Source organism: Mauremys mutica, chromosome 4 (genome assembly GCF_020497125.1).
Source record: "Mauremys mutica isolate MM-2020 ecotype Southern chromosome 4, ASM2049712v1, whole genome shotgun sequence".
In the NCBI taxonomy this organism is placed as follows: domain Eukaryota; kingdom Metazoa; phylum Chordata; order Testudines; family Geoemydidae; genus Mauremys; species Mauremys mutica.
The window spans coordinates 60,963,435-60,972,481 of NC_059075.1; the positions used below are offsets into that span (position 1 = coordinate 60,963,435).

Sequence of the window (9,047 nt, forward strand, 5' to 3'; positions counted from 1 at the left end):
AAGTCATTGCGAAGAAACTAAATGAATTCTTTGCTTCAGTCTTCACAGCTGAGGATGTTAGGGAGATTCCCAAACCTCAGCCGTCCTTTGTAGGTGACAAATCTGAGGAATTGTCACAGATTGAAGTGTCATTAGAGGAGGTTTTGGAATTAATTGATAAACTTAACAGTAACAAGTCACTGGGACCAGATAGCATTCACCCAAGAGTTCTGAAAGAACTCAAATGTGAAATTGCAGAACTATTAACTATGGTTTGTAGCCTGTCCTTTAAATCAGCTGTACCCAATGATTGGAAGATAGCTAACATAACGCCAATATTTTAAAAAGGCTCTAGAGGTGTTCCTGGCAATTACAGACCAGTAAGTCTAACATAAGTACTGGTCAAATTAGTTGAAACAATAATAAAGAATAAAATTGTCAGGCACATAGAAGAACATACATTGTTGGGCAAAGGTCAACATGGTTTCTGTAAAGGGAAATCATGTCTTACTAATCTATTAGAGTTCTTTGAAGGGGTCAACAAGGGGGATCCAGTGAACATAGTGTACTTAGATTTCCAGAAAGCCTTTGACAAGGTCCCTCACCAAAGGCTCTTATGTAAATTAAGTTGTCATGGGATAAGAGGGAAGATCCTTTCATGGATTGAGAACTGGTTAAAAGATAGGGAACAGTAGGAATAAATGGTAAACTTTTAGAATGGAGAGGGGTAACTAGTGGTATTCCCCAAGGGTCAGTCCTAGGACCAATCCTATTCAACTTATTCATAAATGATCTGGAGAAAGGGGTAAACAGTGAGGTGGCAAAGTTTGCAGATGATACTAAACTGCTCAAGATAGTTAAGACCAAAGCAGACTGTGAAGAACTTCAAAAAGATCTCACAAAACTAAGTGATTGGGCAACCAAATGGCAAATGAAATTTAATGTGGATAAATGTAAAGTAATGCACACTGGAAAAAATAATCCCAACTATACATACAATATGATGGGGGCTAATTTAGCTATAACTAATCAGACAAGAGATCTTGGAGTCATCGTGGATAGTTCTCTGAAGATGTCCACGCAGTGTGCAGCAGCAGTCAAAAAAGCAAACAGGATGTTAGGAATCATTAAAAAAGGGATAGAGAATAAGACGGAGAATATCTTATTGCACTTATATAAATCCATGGTACGTCCACATCTTGAATACTGCGTACAGATGTGGTCTCCTCATCTCAAAAAAGATATACTGGCATTAGAAAAGGTTCAGAGAAGAGCAACTAAAATGATTAGGGGTTTGGAATGGGTCCCATATGAGGAGAGATTAAAGAGGCTAGGACTTTTCAGCTTGGAAAAGAGGAGACTAAGGGGGGATATGATAGAGGTATATAAAATCATGAGTGGTGTGAAGAAAGTGAATAAGGAAAAGTTATTTATTTGTTTCCATAATATAAGAACTAGGGGCCACCAAATGAAATTAATGGGCAGCAGGTTTAAAACAAATAAAAGGAAGTTCTTTTTCACACAGCGCACCGTCAACTTGTGGAACTCCTTGCCTGAGGAGGTTGTGAAGGCTAGGACTATAACAGGGTTTAAAAGAGAACTAGATACATTCATGGAGGTTAAGTCCATTAATGGCTATTAGCCAGGATGGGTAAGGAACAGTGTCCCTAGCCTCTGTTTGTCAGAGGGTGGAGATGGATGGCAGGAGAGAGATCACTTTATCATTATCTGTTAGGTTCACTCCCTCTGGGGCACCTGACATTGGCCACTGTCAGCAGACAGGATACTGGGCTGGATGGACCTTTAGTCGGACCCAGTATGGACATTCTTATGTTCTTATGGACCTTTGGTCTGACCCAGTATGGCTGTTCTTATGTTCTTATTATTTGCATTGTTTTGCGGAGAATGAAAAGTGAATGAAGTGAAAGCTGGTGACTCCAGAAGAGACATGACTGTAGGGAGGGGCTCGAGGAATGTGGGAGCGATAACTAAAAGGGACTGTGAAGCTTTCTGACTTGTGGTAGGCACAGTTTTTTCATATGTCTAGAGGCAGCCCTTCCTCGAGGTGTGAACGGATTGCCTTATGTCAGTTAGCAGGGGCCCCCCCTTTAGACTGTTTAAGAGACTGCGAAAGCAGAACTATCCAGGCCTTAGCTAAAAGGATGACGACTAGATGAGTGGAAGGTGTTAAATCAAAAGAAAGGTAAATAAATTAGAGGGATGCTGAGAACTCTAGGGATTGGAGGAATATGAGGACCACCTCTGCCTGGGAAAGAGACAATTAACATAATGCAAGTCAATAGGCTTGGAACTTAATATATCAGTTATAGCAAAGTAAATATTAGTAACCAGGACCTGGGCAGTCATGCCCAGGGCTAGAGCAGGAGCCAGACACCAGGAACTGGAGCCAAGGTCTAGGAGCCAGAGTCAGATGCCAGCTGCTAGAGCCAAGGGTCAGAGCTGAAGTCAGAAAGTGGAGTTCAGGATCAGGACCATGTCATCTGGAATAGGGCAAGGCGGGGAATAAGCAGGCACAGAAATTCTCACAGCCATAGGCAAATGCTTTAAGCAGCCATTGAACAGCTACTCCCTGCTGGGTTTAAGAGCCGGGCTGCTCACTCTTCCAACCAATCAGGCAGCATAGCCAATCAGGCAGTTCATTAGGTCACCCAATAAGAGTGTTTGTAACCATGAGGACCAGGAGAATTTGGTACCTACAAATGTAGAAATCAGGAATGAGCTACAATTTTGAAAGAAATAAATAAGTTTAAGACAAATAAATATAGGGCCTTTCCTCTTAGGCACTCCTATTGCACCTTGAGGAAGGGCTGGCCCTGGACACATGAGGAAACTGCTATCCTCTGAGGCTGATCCAGTCTGTTATTTTTAGCTATGCTATTTTTAGCTATGCTAGCTAGAATAAAGCTAGTGTGGATATGTCTACACAAGCTGCAATCACACCTCGAATTGCAGTGTAGACATACCCTGAATCTCACCTTAACCACAAGATCATCCTTCCTCCAGTTTCAAAGGTTTTGATCAAAATAAATGGAGGTACAAATGAGACAGTATCAAATTAATTGGAACATGTACAGTAGCAACTTCTTCTAATGGATGCCAAATATTGTCTTAAAAAAGAAGCAGTGCCTTGGCTATAGTGATATTAAATGGTGACGGACCTCTTCCTATGCTCTTGACTCATGCAATATTCCTAATAGTGCCAATGGCCATTTTTTCTGAACAAGTAAATCAAGGTTCAGATCCAACTTTGGTAATTTTTCCATCCCATGGTGCCCTGGATCTTGAAACTTCCCCCTTTCCATCCATCTCCCTTCTAAATATTTCCTTCAAACACACTTCCAAGAATCCAAGAATCTTTAATAACCAAGAAGCTCTGTTATATTTGTATTTAAAACAAACAAAATAATACTCTATCACCCTGTGTTAACTTCATCTTCTGGTCATCCAGTGCAATTTGTGCCTGAACTTCTCTGTTTACTTGGGGCCTGATCTAAAGTCCAGGGTTTTTGGTTTTTTTCCATTGACTGTAGTGGATTTTGTATCACGACCTTATGTTGTAAATGCCATGGGGCAGGATTTAGTCTCTTCTATGTAATACCAAGCTGCTAAAAATAATAATAAATAATCATATCCAATACAAATATTCTACATCCACTGCTATTCACTCTTGCCAGTTACTGTTTTATAAAATAGGTAGGTAGATAAACAATAATACTAATAATGAGATGAATATTGATGCATTTGAATACAAGCAATGATTCTGATATGATCATTTTCATAATCCTAGTGCTTATCTTTTGTATCCCATTAACTTATCCATGGTAACAGGATGTAGTGGAGAAATACCTTGAATTGCAGGTAGAGAAGGTTGTGCTGTGGATATCAAGGAAGGGGCGGGGGAGGGAAAGGAGCAGATTAAACAAACACTAAACCATTCCCGCCTAAGTCCACCTGCTATGTTCTCCACCATAATCAGCAGTGTGGAAATCTCATTAGTGCAACGGTGCTATCCACACTACAGCTTGCTTGCTCTTTGATAATAGACTTTAACCTCTATAAAAGGTTTGGTTATATTGGCTCCCAGCTCATCTCATTTGGGCAAGTAGAGAAATTGTAAAGAAACCTGCTTCCTTCTTGAGATGCTCTTTAATGTGTTTCTTTCTACTGAGTATGCACTTTCTATTTTTTGTATGATGTTTTGGTTTAATGTTGCATTTCCACTAATGTGTCAGTGTATGTCACATCAGTGTATGTTACTGCTAAACAAACTTCAGTGCCTGTATATTTCTCTAATGTAGTTAGTTCCAGGCAGTTCAATGGCTGTCATCACCGTAGCACTAGATATTAATGCCACCTAGATATGGGGATGGCTGGTCTTCTACAGGTTAGATAGGTAACTTCTATGGTCCCTAAGGCCCCCAGGCAGTAAAGAACTTAAAATGCCCACCCTCTCATTATTTTGCCAACCCACTAGGCCTAATGCCCCAGACATCAATTTTGGATCATTAATTTCCAGACCCATATTGCCACGTTTACCAGGCCTGATCTACCGCAGGCTGTGAGTTTCAGCAGTTCTGCTTGGACTAGTTCAGCCTGTCTCCCTTTCATGCCTTTTCCCATCAACTTAAAGTACTTCGCTGGATGAGGACCAAACTGAACACAACTTCCACTGACGCTCATTCCACTGCAACACAGAATTTGGCCAGTAAATAGTGTCTGAGGTGCTCGTTATTAAAGATACGACTTTACCAGATACTCGCCTTCGTCTTCAGGAGCAATCTGAAGGATTGACCAAATCACACAACCTGTTTATTTGACTTAACCAGGAGCTGCTCTATTTCTTCTATCTAGACCTGCCAGGAGAATTCCTCCATGAAAACACATTTCCTAGCTCCAGCTCAGTAGCTAATCCATGACCATGCAATTTTAAGAACAAACAATGTACACAATTCAGCACAGAGGATGCTCTCATTAAATCTCTTTATGGCTGTGTTTTTAGTGGAGCCATATATACAGCCACAGGCTCTCAGAACAGAATTAATGCATTGCTCAAACAAATAGAAAAACAGCACTACCTGATTCAAACAGCCCCATAAATAAGAATGGACATTGAGCAGAGATGGGGGAGAGAGGAATTCAGATTTAGCTTCACACTTCAAATCTTGAGTCTCTCACTCCTCCCACCCCCAATGGGCTGAACTGGAGAACCAAATTCCAACAATGCCCATCTTCGGGGAAGTTCAGATCTGGATCCAAATAATAATACTCAGTGCTTTAAGAAGTAAGCCCCTCCATGGAAACCCCCATGAAGCAAAGCTCGTGCAAGCAGTTCTGCTGAACTGGGTGGGTGTGGGTGAACCATAACCAGGGGTGGGCACCCCCTTTGCAATGCAGTACCCTGCTACTTGGTACATTATACATTCATCCCTAGATCTCAAAGCACTTTACAAAGGAAGGTAAGAATTATCCTCATTTTACAAACTGGGTGACTAAGACACAGAGAGGTTAACAAACTTGTGGCTTGCCCAAGATCACACAGCAAGTTACATAGCAGAGACAGGACTAAAACCAGAGCCCTGGTTCTCCATTGCCTTGCGCCTTGTATTACCTATGTGAGGGTGGACTAGAACACTACCATTCAGAATGTACAGAGATTTGCACTCACTTTGGAAAGAAGTAAATGATACCCACAAAGTGCAAGGCAGTGGCAAATCAGGGCACAGGTGTGTTATCTCCCAGTAATGTGCTCAAGGCACTAGACCACAGCTACCCCTCTGCAGATCTGAATTTCATGGCTTGAACCCATTTCTAAATAAATAAAGATCTGAACCCAGACATTTGAATGAGATTTAACATCAGGGCTGGATGCACTTGACTCTCTTGTAGAAGCTTATTTGTATTTTTTAACTGACCCATTGTGCCATTATCACAATTTAAATTAGAGATTTTTCACAAAAGTTATTGTTACCCCTATTCTGCAGCCACCAATACATTGTGCAGCGGAAATTTAGCCCACACAATTTTTTTTCACAAACCCACAGAATTCTATTAGATAAGAAACCACAAGCAAGGCAAAAACAACAAGAGAAAATTCAATTCAAGGTTTGCCCCAGGATGGACGTCTTGCTACGATAAATTAAGGTGTTTTCCATTATTAAAAATAAACAAAGCAACGAAAGTGAACCATGTCACCATTCATATACTTAAAAAACATCTTTAATCTGCTTGGGAAAATCTTTTTTTTTCCCCCTAACAGGAAAAAATATTAGTTGTCCCGATAACAAGCAAAACAAAATCAACTAAAGGGCATCAAGAGACTTCCTGAAATTGAAAAAAAACAATGTTTCATGTTACGAGTTAAAAAAAAGCATACACAGCAGAGCAGAAGGATTCCTCCAGCATTCTACAGGTCGCTTCTGGTTTCAGGAACATGAGGAGGAAACATGCAAATTTAGGAACTTTTTTTTTTTAACCTTGCAGCATTTTATAGCTGGCTTTTCCCAGTCTTATAAAACCCATGAAACCGTTTGCCTTTTTGGGGTCTGATATTATCACCTCAGCTTAGCCCTTAATAGATGGTTCTTAACATAGCAAAACCAATAAAATCTGGCAACATTTGGACTCCCCAAGGCTGAACTAGCAGGACTGTTGCAAATGAGGATGGAGATTCATTGGCAGAGCTGAGTGGGGCCTAATGGTGGACTAGGAAGGATTTGGAGTAGCTGATCAGAACTGAAATGCACTGGCAGAGCAGTGCATGAGGGGAAGTTTGCACAGCCACTGCCCATGCTACACCTGGCTCAGAGCCAGTGCTATTAAACCTTCATTTTCATGGACTCACAAATATCATCTACAAATGTCAGATTAAGACAATTGTGGACATGGCATACACTCATTACCAGCTAATGTCTTTTGGCTACCCATGTATACAGAAGCATGGAAAGCATTAACCCTGGGCACTAGCAGTTATTACAGCTGAACGAATAATTCACAATGAATAATGTATCAGATTAATTGAGTGTCTCTTGCAGCTTCTAGCTATTTTTGGATATCCTCAGATTTATTTGTTTCAGATTGTATTCAGTGACAATCTTTTCATTTTTTTTAGTCTGTGGATTGATCACAAATATGATTCAGACCTTTCTGAAGTGGGAGGCATTTGCATGTCACCAGATTGAGTTGTGAAAATGCCATTGAGATAAAATCTAATAGCTCTGGTGCTTTCTGCATACCTCGTCTCTTTTGCTAATGTAATATCCTTCTGCTCAAAAGGGTGGTTTCCAGTGGTCCAAAGAACACATGAAGTGTGCCTCAAAGGGAACTACAAGGATCTTGTTTCATTGAGAGCAGCATGTGACTTCAGCAGCTCTCTGTTTTTAATGCGTAATGTATCAGTTCTGTGTATGTTTTAATGCTTTCCCCTATCCCTTGCAGGGCAGGCTTGCTCCCACTCTTCCTCTACCACCAGAAGCTGCAATGCCAAGTGTTCCCCCACACGGTATCTCAAAACACTTCACAACCCCCTGAGGTGACACCAGGGACAGCACAAGACCTACGTGTGTATCACTTAATTCCATTTAAGCCCTATTTTGGCCCATTGCATAGGCATGAAATGGATACCAGTAGTGCAGTGACTGTGCAGACAAATGGAGCAGTGCGATGGGAACCAGACATTTTACCTTTGGATTTTTCTCTAGTCTCAGATTCGTGTACCCAATCAAGTGCTAGTTCCTCCAAGTTAATTATCTTAATTAATAACTTACAAAGCACCTTCCATTCAACAAGCTCAAAGAATTTTACAACTATGAATGAATTATACCTCAACTACTAGGTGTGGTATTACTATTTATACCAATTTTACAGATAGCCAAACTGAGACACTGAGAAATTAATTGAATTGCTCAAGAGCCTACATAGCAAGGACACAAAAGTCATCACACAAGTTCTCTTACTGTAACCACTAGACAGCACTTCCTTTCCAGCTTTTGGTTTTCACTACTGGAATTACAGTGTACAGCACGTGACAGTGCACGTTAGACACTGGGCGAACTTCTACCCTCAATTATACCGGTGCAACCCCATTGAAGTCCATAGGGTTGAACTGATGTAACAGTGGAGAGTTTGGTTGGGTAGAAAACATATTTTTTCATAGATTCCAAGGCCAGAAGGGACCACTGTGATTATCTAGTCTGACCTCCTGTACAACACAGGCCACAGAACTTCCCCCAAAATCATTCCTACAGCATATATTTTTAAATTGTCAGTGATGGAGACTCACTATGACCCTTGGTAAATTGTTCCAGTGGTTAATTACTCTCATGGTTAAAAAGGTACACCTAGTTCCAGTCTGAATTTGTGTAGCTTCAACTTCCAGCCATTGGATCATGTTATACCTGTCTCTGCTAGACTGAAGAGCCCATTATTAAATATTTATTCTCTGTGTATATACTTATAGATTGTAATCAAGTCACCCCTTAATCTTCTCTTTGTTAAACTAAATAGATTGAGCTCCTTGAGTCTATCAATATACAACATGTTTTCTAATCCTTTAATCATTCTCGTGGCTCTTCTCTGAACCCTCACCAATTCAAATCTCTGCAAACCATTGTTCTGCAAAATAAAAGTCTAATAAATATTACTTGTACACAGTTAACTTATTTAGTTCATCATGCAAAGCCACCAGTATCCTAATGAATCAAACTTTATTTACAAGAATGTACCATATCTGGAGGGATACTTAATAAAACACAGTATGTAATCACACTTTATAATCAGTTATTACTTGTTATCATTAGAGATGAGCAATAAAATTCCCAGCAAAAAAAATTTACACAATGAATTTAGCTTCATTTTTCTGCCGATGGGATATCCATGAGCAGATAATTTCCCTCATTTTTATTCTTCATACAAAAGTGCTTGATGATTTTTTGGTGTCATTTTTTGATGATTTTTTTTAACTCTGTGGACTGATAATGAACCATTCTCTGTATCTGATATTTGCTATTTAAGTTGTACAGCTTAGTTGTGATTGGTCAGAAAAGTCATGT

General features: G+C 40.1%; 1 long non-coding RNA gene across 1 annotated transcript in view; it reads left to right on the forward strand.

Annotated features, from left to right (window-relative positions):
* LOC123369443 overlaps window positions 1-8,264 on the forward strand; it is a 121,905-nt gene extending 113,641 nt beyond the window's left edge. The window contains exon 3 of the long non-coding RNA XR_006579048.1: window positions 7,273-8,264. This is a non-coding gene — a long non-coding RNA (uncharacterized LOC123369443). The remainder of the gene's footprint in view (window positions 1-7,272) is intronic.
* Window positions 8,265-9,047: the final 783 nt, after the last annotated feature.